At 41.6% G+C, this 12,328-nt stretch overlaps 1 protein-coding gene across 2 annotated transcripts in view; it reads left to right on the top strand.

The window, feature by feature from the left end:
* Positions 1-12,328, top strand: part of LOC150087853 (putative G protein-coupled receptor B0563.6) — a 160,608-nt gene that overhangs the window by 132,333 nt on the left and 15,947 nt on the right. For both annotated transcript variants that reach the window (XM_090370463.1, XM_090370462.1), the window contains exon 3: positions 5,366-5,465. The gene's annotated coding sequence lies outside the window, so the exon portion shown is untranslated. The remainder of the gene's footprint in view (positions 1-5,365; positions 5,466-12,328) is intronic.

Genomic DNA, 12,328 nt, shown 5'->3' on the forward strand with positions numbered 1-12,328 from the left:
TTTGAATCTTTTTCTCGTTCGAATGTAACCAGATTTACAGAAGAAAAAGTGAGGCTTTCTGTCGCTGTTTAAGTTTAATGCATTTCGTTTTGAAATGTCGTATTGGATAGAGTTTTATCCTTAAATAGAAGTTTACTCAAGAGGTGGGTTATCGAAATAAAAGCACAACTCTCTGGATTGTGACCTAGAACATCGACCTCCAAAGTACTATAAATTTTGTTTAGATCGAATTCTAACTTTAAGGGCACACACACATACACTTGGCGATCTCATAAGTCCACTTTCTTTCCTGTTTTTTTTTTTTTTTACATGATTTTGAAAGTCAGAAACATTTTGTTACTGAAACTGTTAGAAATGTTTACTGTTTCCAATTTGGCTATTAATGTAATAACATGGAAATTTTTTAATGAAGAAAGCTTTTGTTAGAATTTTTCTTACGTTCGGGTATAGTAATTGACAGTACCGACTATTCAATAAACCCAAGGATAAATTTTTCTCCAAGAATACCTTCAAGAAAAATATATCCTCAAAACAAATCAATTTATCTTGTCAAACAAAAATAAAGAGAGCAATTTATCTTGCTTTCGCTTGTTAGAGGGTAAAAAGTGGACTTAAAACGGTAATTTCTTCTTTGAAGCAGGCGGGTTGTACTGAATTTATCTGATGAAGGCAGAAGGTGCACTTTTAACTTCTTAGAATGAGCACCTGAAAGAGGTTTTTGTTTTTATTCCGGTTGCTTTGTAGAGGAAACTGATTAATGATAAAAAGTTTGAAGGCAGCGTAGAAACTGCTGTAGCCATGACAGAAATTTCTCAGGTCTTTAAGACTTGACATGAAACCCCAGACGTTTGCTGTACTCCAAGAGAAATAAAACTTAAAGCCGGTTGTACCAAGAAGAGTTAATGTGTCCTGATATTTAAAAAAAATCGTTGGAGACCCTGGTCTAAATTTTGTGATTAACAATTTAAACTGCTGTCAGAAAATCAGAAATTTTGTTTTCGAATTTAAATTGGTTACAGTTTTCCGGATGCAAATGCTTAATTTTGATTTATTTCAAATATCTTCCACCTGTCTTATTCTAAACAGCTTTATATCGAACGAATGTAGTTAAATTTAAATAACTCTTTTTGGAATAGGATTTTGAGGGTAGACAGTGAGCCAAAACTTCATTAAACAGTTCTTTCAAATACCAGGTCCGGTTTCTTCTAGTAATATAGTGTATGAAGGGATTCAAAATGTTCTATTTCAATCCCAATTCTTTTGTTAATCGAACAGGTTTCAAGACAGTGTAAAAGTCAGCAATTAATATACACTTCTATTGTTTTAAAAACGTGTATAAGAAGAGAAATGGGGCCATAATTAAAGGCCAGCGATTTATCTTTCCTATTAGGATATCGCTGTGTTAATTGCATATTACGCCCTACCTTGTAAATATGGGGTGTACTCAACACAGATTAATACAATCACGGGCCAAAAAATTAGAAACCTTTTACAATTAACTTCATTTATTAAATAATTGACATAATTAAACATACAATATGCAAATATTTTATCATCAAAATACAAGTTCCTTGCTATCAGATATACACTGAGTGATCACTGAGTTATGACCACCCCTATGAAAACTGAATGTACCCGTTGACCACGTGAGGAGGCGAGAGTGCGGAGTTAGTCGACCTATGTAGCATAGACAAGGTGTCAGTGGTTCAGTAGGTATTAAAATTCCGAGCGTGATGGGTAAAAGGAAGGATTTATCGGACTTTGATAAAGGACAGACTGTGGGTGCTCGACGATGGGCCTAGGTTTTCCAAACGGCTGAACTGGTGGGGTGTTCGAGAGCCGCCGTAGTTAAAGAGTACTAGGACGCGTCAAAATGATCAAACAACAACCCGACGGCAAACCTGCAAAGGTCAGCAAAAGGTTGATGTTAGAGGTGAGCGTCGGGTTCGACGACCCGTACAGGTAAACAGCCGCAGCACTGTTGAAGAGTTGACTACCCAACACCACATGGGCCAACCCGGAACAATATCTGGCATGACCATGCGTCACAAGCTCGCACGTATGGGCTATACCGGCAGACGACCCCTACAGCATCCTCTCCTAACTAAAGTTCATCCGCGGAAAAGACTCGCCTGGGGCAAAGGGCATGCAAATTGGACGTTAGAAGACTGGAAGAAGGTGTGCTGGTTGGATGAGTCACGCAATTACTCCACAACGTGAATGGTCGTGTACGAATTTGGCGTCAACAACATGAGGCAGTTGATCCATCATGAATGGTATCAAAGGTGCCTTCCGGTGGAGGCGGTTTTTTGGTGTGGGGCATGTTCACTGGCAGGAACTTGGACTCCTGGTGCATGTGGAACAACGTATCAGTGGTCTCCGCTATGGTCAACTGCTTGCTGACTGTGTACACTCCGCTATGTTGCACTTTTTCCCGAATGGCGATGGTGTCTTCCAAGAAGACAATGCGCCGAGCCATCGAGCACTTGTTGTGCAGGAATGGTTTGAGGAAAACAGTTCTGACTTCCAGCATATCGACTGGCCTCCGAACTTCCCCCGATATCAATCCCATAGAGCACTTGTGGAACACTATGGAAAGGCATACCAGTCGTCTAGATAGACAAATCACCTGCATTGCTGACCGCATTACACACAGCTTGGTTGGCCATACCTGCCGAACGCTTTCGACATCTTGTTGAACCAATTCCACGAGGGACAGCTGCTGTACTGAGGGCAAAAGAGGATCTACGAAGTATTAGGTAGGTGGTCATAATTCAGTGATCACTCAGTGTATATTGTACTCTTTTCGGGAGCTTTTTTGTCGATCCGAGTATGAGGAAAACAGACGGTGACCTTTCAGATTTTCAGAACGGTGTCATTGTTGGAGCACGTTTAACAGGCGCCACAACTGAGAACACAAAGAAAATCGCTGGTGTGCTGAAAGCTACCCTCTCCAAAGTATGCAATCGGTGGAAGAAAAAAGGAGAATGCAGCTCTAGAAGGAAGGAATGCGGCAGATAGTCGGTACTCCAAGAACGAGATCGCAGAAATTTAAAGCGAAGTGTGTATCAAAATAGAAGGTCCAGTGAGTGGAAAATGAGTGAACTCATTTAGGCGAAAATATACCCATTTCCAACTGAACTAGGCGGTGGAAGTTGAAGAATCTGGGATTTGGTAGTCGTGTGCCTATATGGAAACCACTTCTTTCTGTAAAAAATCAAAAGATTCAACTGGAGTGGTGCCGCCAACGCTAAGACTAGACTGGAAGAGTGGGAAAAAAATCACCTGGTCTGGAGAGTCTCCATTACGCTGTTTTGAACCAATAGTTAGGTGAAAGTGTGATGTGAACCTCAGGAAGTATTTGCGTCCAGACTGTGTCGTGTCCACTACTCAAACTGGTGGAGGAGGAGTAGTTGTGGACTGGGTGCACTCATACCATTAGAAGATCGTATTTCTCCAATGAATATCTTTCTGTCGTATCGGACCAACTTTGCCCTGAATGCTTCATTTTTACTTGGATTACGATGGATTCTTTCAAGCCTACAACGCAACTATCCATCGTGAAAATGTGTACCTGAACAGTTCAAGGAACATTCCCAAGATTTCCAGCATCCATTCTGGTGGCCTAATTCTCCAGATATAAATCCAATTTAGAATGTGTGGAACGTGTTGGAAAGAGCAGTTCGGGCTTCGCAGTTGGCTTCCAACCACAATACAGCAGCCAAGAAATTTTGAGTCTAGATTGCTTGAAACATCTAGTGGAAACCATGCCACTACATATACGGCTGTAATTAGGACAAAAGTTAGTCCTACTAGATATTGAATAAAGGTTTCTAATTTTTTGACCGGTGCTGTAAGTCGCTATTTCCATGAGATGTTCTCTGCCACTTCTCTTCTTCGTGTAAACTTTGGCTTCATCTTTGAAATAAATTTTTTGTTTAAAAGTCAACATGTCATTTCAGATGAGAAATTGGAGAATCTCGAAAGTTTATTTGCAGCGATGCACAAACGGTTCTGACAGAAGTTTTGATTCTCCAATTTATTTTATTTTTTAGGTTTCTTGCTACTGTAGATGGCAAATGATTTAATACAGATTGTATAACCTCGGGAAACAACAAAGGAGTACTGAAGGTCTTAGTGTCCCGCAGAACTTCATCTTGTATTCCAATTTCTTCTCTTCATCGTGTGACAGATACAACAAGAGATTTCCCACACATTGGACACGCAGACTATTTATAAATAAATAAATTTTCTGTTTATACTCCGGGACAACCAAACACTCAGAGGTGTTTGACGTCACTTTTTAATATAGAGCTAGACTGCAATAGATTAAAGATTCTTTTCACACAAGTGTGGTGTTGGATTTATGTGCTGATGAGATCAAAAGAAATATTTCTTTCGAGCGTGAATACAGAAATACAGCGTCGGAATGAATACACTTTATATGCAACAGCGTACCAGAAAATAATGAAAAATATTGTGTACTTTAGAAACATGCCCACTGTGCTTTAATCTCAATGGAAAGCTTGGTGATTTAATAAGCAAGGTAGCGTGCATCTGATTACTGGAGTTGGAGAACATTTAGTGGTTGCTTTTAGGTTTTCTTCTAATTGCATTTTATGCTGTTGGATTTGTTTGTATCTGTGCGTGTTGTTGGTTGTTGTAGGGTTTAGGAGCATTAGCAGGAATGCGTTATTCATCTATAGAGTGCATGTACTCTTTGCATCTTAAGGATTTGAAATAATTATCATCGATGTTAACAGGCGGTTTTTCAAAGAATCATTTGCCCCAGGGCTAACCAGAAAGCAAGGTCTCGCAAAGTTTGCAATCTGATCAACGAGCAGCAATGTCTGCAAATTAAATGACATTGATTGTTTAAGGAGGATAGAAAGAACTATATAATGACTAACGGCCTGGTCTCCCACGAACATCATTCACTGATGTTACTCTTGCTCTTCACGCAAAGAGCAGTTTACCACCATAGCGATGAATCAATATCTTCAAATTTCCTGCTGTTTCCTCACGTTAAACAACATTTTACTGGAAAATAGTTTCTTGATAATAATGAGAATATATCAGCAGTGAGACAATGGCTTTCCAGGTAGGGTACATTCCCGTAACAGGGTTTTAAAATCCCATCAGATATTGAGGTCGATATTAGAAGTTTCATGATTATGTATCCATTAGTTTTTTTAATGTCTCTCACTAACTTTTGTAAAATAAAATTTTTAAGACCTTACTTTCCGATTTCCTTTGTATAAAATATGCATAATCTTAGATTGAAAGGTATTTTTTTTTATTTATAGAACCATGTTAATAACAGGAAAGGAAAGTATGATATTGAATTAAACTTTTAATCTTTCAGCACAGGAAATTTCCAGCGGTTGGAAAAAAGAATTTAAGATCAATGATAATCTCTTAAGTGGCCCTTTCAGAGCAATCCTAATGGAATCGTTATAGCTCAGGTAAGAACCCCTTTTATAGATGAAATATTTGCAAAGATGGATGGCAAAACATGAGGAAAAATGAATAAAAACAGAAGAGTTGTAAAAGTAGCAAACGAAAATAATCGTCCATCAATTTTTAATAAGAATTTCTACGAGCACTTTCAATTTAAATGCAGATGGTGCTGTTTCCAAAGCCCATCTTGGATCAATATTCGCTAGAAGTAGCCCTTTGCACAGATCTACGCTGCGAAACACTATATATTCCTTCTCAAATTGCAAAATTAACTAATTAAATTAAGTTTGCATTTTCGTTAATTCAGTGACTGTGTTTCTGCGTCGTTAGGAGGAAATATATAGAATGAGTCTTGGCTTCCATTCTCCTCCATTCATCCTTCAGTTCTAAGTCTTCTATTCACCATGTGGAAGTGCACATACACAACTGTTTAAATTAATAACTTTGGTTTTGTTTTGCAAGTAAGCCAAGATTGTATGGTTGCTTACATTTGCTAATTAAATATGAACAGGGGTGTTTGGTTTAAGGAAGTGGAATTTGAGATCTGTTTATTAACACAACTAAGATTTAATATTCCCGTAAATATTTGGACTAAATAGAGATTATGTAAAGTCTGGTCGAAAGAGACTAAGATTCCTGATTTAGTCTCTTTAAATTAGTTTGCTGACTAAGTCTTTTTGATCCCTAGAAGCGTTGCAATCTCGAGTTAATCGTCAGTGAAAAAACTCAGTTATTTTGGTGTTTTTCAGATCATGGAAAGTAGGAAAACGTTTTGCTTTTAACGTTGCCTAGATATTGCACTACTTTTAAACAGAATTTTCTTAGAGGGTAACTTCTTCACGAGTTCTTCTAATGGCTTGTCAACTGATAAGACAGTATGAATAACAGGCTGGACAGTAGTTTTATATGCAAAGTTGCACATCGATATTGTATCTGCCTGAGATCGGCTAGCTATAATCCCATTTGAAGAAGATTTTAAACATTATTCCTGTCACCGACGGCATTCAGACCCGAACCTCTCCAAATGAATGGCAAGTTGCGAACCCAGTATTCTGTTAACTGGAAGTAGTAACGTGGGCAACGAAGCACTCCACACCTGCGGTTATTCATCCAACAAATAGGCAAAATGACCACAGAACACGCAATTTGCAGACATCACAACGCGGTGTAATATGATCTAAGTCGCTGATGAGCCTTAAACCACCCTTGGGTAGCACAGTTAGTATAATCGCCGTCCTCTCCACACCGGGTGGAAAAGACCTGACTTCGAATTCTGTCAATGAAGCGAGGAAATTCTATGGGGGTTTTTCACAACGTGGCCGACTTAGTTGGTCTCAGGCGAGGGTAGCATGGATTTTTCTCCCGGAAACTCAAGTTTTTCGACCACAGAACACACGCAAGTTACAGACATATTATACACCGATGAGCCAAAACATTATGACAACCTACCTAATATGTCGTTGGTCTTCCACGTGCAGCCAAAATAGCTCGTACCCGGCGAGGCATGGACACAAGATTTCTAAACGTGTCTTGTGGTATCTGGTACCAGCAGATTCTTTAACTCCTCTGAGGTCTGTGGTTAAGACGGCGCAGATCGAAGTTGCTGTTCCAACACAAACCACAGATGCTCGATGGGATTGATGTCTGGAGAATTGGGAGGCTAGGGGAATACCTGGAAGTCTTCCTCATGTTCCGCGAACCAGTATCGAACAATCCGGGCGGTGGCAGGGCGCATTATCTTACTGAAAGACGATACCACCAGAGGGAAATACCGTTACCATGAAAGAGTGTACCCCGTCAGTAATGATGTTTAGATAAAGTGTAAAGTATTTGGTGTCTAACGGCACTAGAGGTTGACCCCATCTCCGCGTTGTATGCATTGTAAGCGTAACAAAGAAGTCAGCGAAAGCCAGAGATTTACAAAAAGTATATGGGCAGCGTCCTGTTGTGTAATGTCATGGTATGTTATATCTCTAACCATTTAGCTGTTGGGCCACTAGTGGGACTGCCGTTGCTCACACTTGCCCCGTGGAGGAAGGTCCGGGTAGCCATTAGATTTATATCAGCACTCTGTCAGTTCTTGCCACTTAAGTTCTGGGAATTTCAGTGGCTTGGACCTATAAAAAAAAAAAATGGTGATTCTTCGCTTGAGGATAACTAGGCCGAGAGGTTTAAAATTGATCAGATTTTGAACTCAAGTGGGCAACACGAACATGGCGCAAAGAAAGAGTGGGGGATAATAGGTAGCAGTGTGAAGACAAGAGGGAGGCGTCCCCGGGTCGAGCAGTGGGTGGGACCACCGGGAGAGTAAGGATTAACGAGGGGAGGGGGCGACGAGTCGTCCCCTCCTCCTGCCAGGGGATGGGAAGGAAATCGCCAATAGGCGGGAGGCGAAAGCCTCCGTAGTAGTTCCAGTGCTGGGACTAGGTTCTTCAACTGTCATCTTGGGTAAGATTTGGTCCATCTTGAGGCAGCCTATCTTTGTTTCTTATGGCAATTGTGGTTGATTGAGTTGTGTCATCAGGCTGCACCTTCTTTTATAGAGGTTTTCTGCAAATTTGGAAAAGGTTATGTATTCTTGCTGGCTGTCAAGAAGACGATTTTCTCGGTCTCTGGACAGAAAGGTGATGCTGGTAATAAGCTGGCAGCGGAGGTCATCACAGAACCGGCATTCATGCATAAGGTGGTGCCAGCTCTCCAAGTCTCCGCAACAGCAGGTAGGGTTGTCCATGATGCCGAAGACAGTGAGTTTGGCTGCGAAAGCTCCATGCCGGTGAGCCCGATGTTTATGTAAAGTGGAAAGTGTGTTGGAGTTGTTCATGTGTTGTGTCATGTACCGTTGTTCATCTGGTCATTTAGCCACTAGACCCCGATGTTTAGGAAAAGTGTAAAGTGTTTTTGGGTCAAACGGCACCAGGGATTTCCCCCATCTCTGCTTAGTATACATTGTCATGAGATACAGTACACGGTAAAGGCCACAGATTTAAAAGTGTATAGATATTGTGATGTGTAATGTTTTGTACCGTTGTTCATCTGGCCTTTTAGTAGTCATATTTACTCTGGCAGGCCCTGCCACCTAATTTCCTGAGATTTCAGTGGCTAGGACCTAAAAAAAAAAAAAATAAATACTATATTTTACGATGAAAGGGGGCAGGCCGAATGGTAATAAGGTTGTTGCATGGTTGACTTAAGTGTTTGAGTGTGGGTTTGAAATAATTTTGGTTTCATTAGACGTGGTCGCAAAGTTAGATAGACAGTAGGGAGACTGAAGATTGGGGGAGTAAGATAGAGGTGGAGTCAATAGAGAAGGCGACCCTAGATGGTCAGTGAGGCATGCCCTACCAGATGGAAGAAAATGGGGTGGCGAGGAGGGGAGGAGACAATAGACTTCTTTTCCTCCCACCCAGGAAGTAGGAAGAAAGCACCGAGCAAGAGTGCACTGGTATGGGGAAGCCAATGGCCTTAGCAGCAAACTGCAGCAATAGTCATGTCCGGTGAGTTTGTTTCAGAGATCACAACCGCTGGTGTCAGGTTCAGGAGATGTGTAGAGTCAAGTGTGACTTAGTGATCACTGGTGTCTTCTGCCGCAGAGGGATCTCGAGACAGATGAGCAGTGGACTGAGTCAGTTCTGTGTCCGGACCTGGTCCTGTTGCAAACGGTCCTTAGTGTGGTTAGTTCAATCTCTCCGTTTGAATGTTTCTGTTCAATTAGGTTGAGTTGTTTTATTCAGTTATTGGCTTTAGTTGTGATGAACAGCAATAAGTGTCCTCCGCCTAGAAAACACCTCTTGCGCAAACTTCGTGAAGGCCAGGAACTCTTCCCTCTAGCCTAGAAGGTGATGCTGTAGTCTTGCTGGTAGATATGAGAGTTCCGTCATAAGTCGACAGCAGAGGTCCTCATAATGGTCGCAGCTGTACATAATGTGGGACCATGTTTCTGTCTCTCCACATGTGCAGAGGAGGTCTTCCGTTATTCAAAAATAAGTTAACTTGGCGTTGAAGTTACTATGGCCCGTCAGGAGAAACGTTGTAATAGATCTGGATGGAACTAACAAGGGTCTTTAGGATACACGCGTCCGACTTTAGGCAGGAACTTCCTGGTAATTTCTCCTTTTGTTGAAGCAGACCATCTTTCCTGTCATGCCTGCTGCACATGATTCTCAAATCTGGTCCTTTCTTCTCTTCCATTCCCTGCTATGTTGATGGTGTAGTCCTCCAGAGTGTAGGGTTATCCTTTGGTCAGGTGGTACGTCATTCCGCAGCGTATAACTTCTAGATCCAGGGAAAGCGCCCCCGCCAGAACTTGGAAGACATGCGTACTAACAGTACGGCAGGCGCGGGTGATGACCAGGAGAATTGAGCTTTGTATGATGTCCAGGATCCTTTTGATAACCACCGTTGTGGCTCTATGGAACCACACGGGGTAAGCGTACGTAATTGCGGGGGTGAAGAAGGCTTTATAGTACGTTTAAGTGGCATAGTATTTAGGGTTAGGCGCCACCTGTGGTTTACCACATCTGCGTCTTATGTACTCTGTGATGGAATGCAGAACTACTGCATAAGCCAGAAAAAGTGTAGTGTCTGGTTTATGGAGTATTGTGTTATGTTCTGTTGTGTCTCTGGCTACTTGGCCGCAGGGCCCCTAGTGGAATCCTACGTTGCCCGCCACCACCACTGGGAGGTGAGCCAGGCTGCCTTGATACTCTGGTTGATCTCTGCCAGGGTCGCCTGAGCTTTCTGGACGGAGACCAAAAAAAAAAAAAAAAGGGAATAGAGTAGGGAAGATAGTAGAAGTGGTGGAGCCAAAGTAGGCAAAAGGAGGAGGATGAGGAAAGAAGGCATCCTCCAGCGGAAAGAAGAGGTGGGAAGGGAGAAGTAGGAATCATCCCTGGTCTGGGAGCTCACCGAAGGCCAGGGAAAGGAAGACAGCTTGCAGAACAAGAGCGTTCTGAAAAGTTGGGTAGGTGCAACGGGAAGTGTCTGAGTTTGATATATATATGTTCGGTGCTGTCATTTCAACGTGGAAGATGTCCAGTTAGGTGTTCATTCAGTTCTGAAAGTGGCCGGTGATGAGAGAAGAGCATATACGAGGAGAGATTATAACGGTTTCAGGAACGTCTGGTGTGGATGTCTATGTTGTGGGATCAGACGTGCAGAGATGATACCAACGCCTTTTGAAGACTGCTGAGGCATACCTGCTAAAAGCTAAAAACGCTTCTTTTGATTTTAACAGGTTGCTTTCCGGGCTGAGTGTGAGTAAATTTATATTCAGTAACAGTTGATTACGTACGTCCAGGTAGATGCTACACGAGTGCATTACGTGGTGCCAGTCCTCTAGTTCTCCACAAACATAATGGGCATCATTTACTTCTTCTGACAGGACATGATTCATTTAAAAAGCGACTTCAGGACTTTGGGCTTGTAAACGATGTCCATTGTGTTTGTGGAGAACTGGAGGACTGGCACCACGTAATGCAGTAGTGTAGCATCTACCTGGACGTACGTAGTCAACTGTTACTGGATATAAATTTACTCACAGTCAGTCCTGTCAGAAGAAAGGTAGCATGTAAATTAGGGAAGAACCAGCCAAGTCTTTGTTTGTTGAGGTAGGAGACACTAGGTAGAAATAGCTTGGTAGTACTGCCTTTGGTGGAATCATCCCAACGGATTTTCCAGAGGGAAACAAGTTCCTGCCAACTACGCCGGAGTTCTTGTTTCGGATCTGCATCGACAATAGTTTTTTTCCCCAGGAATTCAGTTTCTTTGTTCTTTCTGATGCCATGTGAAAGCGCTGTGAAGGCCGCTTGGAAGTCAATGGGGATACAACCCGTTAATACTTGTAGTGCCGCTGTTGAGGTCGTTCTACAAGCCCGAGTCATTTTTAATAGCATCAATCGTTGTATCTGCAGAATAACGTTCCTAGTGCTGATGATGGACAAACGATGGAATTATCCGGCAGCGCCGTATGTTACGAACAGTACAAAAACAGCTGAATAAAGAAGGTGAAGTGCAGGTCCCTTAAGACCCCTGTCTTTTCGGGTGAAGCGAGCAAGCATATTGATATAATTTTTGGCCTTCTCTTTCATGGACTTTAGATGTGGCATGAAAGTTCTGCGATAACCTAGGGTGACGCCTAAATATTTGAATGAACGTTGATTCTTGAGCGCATGTCCTTTATAACGAATGGTTGGTGGTCTGTTGATGTCAAGAGGGCCTTTGAGAAGTAGGGTTCTGCTTTTATCTGTAGAGATTTCCTGCTCTTCAGCCCAAGTACGTTTAAGTAATGTATAAGGTGTATTTAGTGTCAGACAGCACAAGGGGTTATTATTATTATTATTATTATTATTATTATTATTATTATTAACAGCTACAAAACAGCAAACAACGTGCTGAGGGTGTAGCTACAAAGAATTATTACATAGCTTCAAAGCAGAAGCTTGGAGTATACATTTCCCAAAGTAAAGAAAAAAGTAAATGTACAGATAAAATAAAACTAAATAAATAAAAGTAGGACTCATCCGTCCTATTTAATTGAACAGGCAGAGCACTGGTATTTCTTCACACACAATCAGAGTCTTAGAACTTAAAAGAAGAGTCTATTTTAAGTCAGGTACCGGATGAGGTTAGCAATTTCAGTTGCCTCTTGAAGTGTCCAGGGTTGTCAAATATCTCAATATTTGCTTTGTTCATTGATCTTGCAGTCCTGTTGTAGAAGTTGTAGTATCCATAATTTGTTCTCGCATAGGATGGTTTCAGCAGTGGATGGTTTCTTAACGCTCTTGTCGGAGCGTTGAAATTTATTTGTGAGACGAGATGAGGGCAATTCAGGGTACCATTTAACAGCTGGTTAAGAAGGAGTAAGTCGGCT

This window comes from Mastigoproctus giganteus, chromosome 3 (genome assembly GCF_048544385.1).
Source record: "Mastigoproctus giganteus isolate SK-2022 chromosome 3, ASM4854438v1, whole genome shotgun sequence".
Classification (NCBI taxonomy): Eukaryota; Metazoa; Arthropoda; class Arachnida; order Uropygi; family Thelyphonidae; genus Mastigoproctus; species Mastigoproctus giganteus.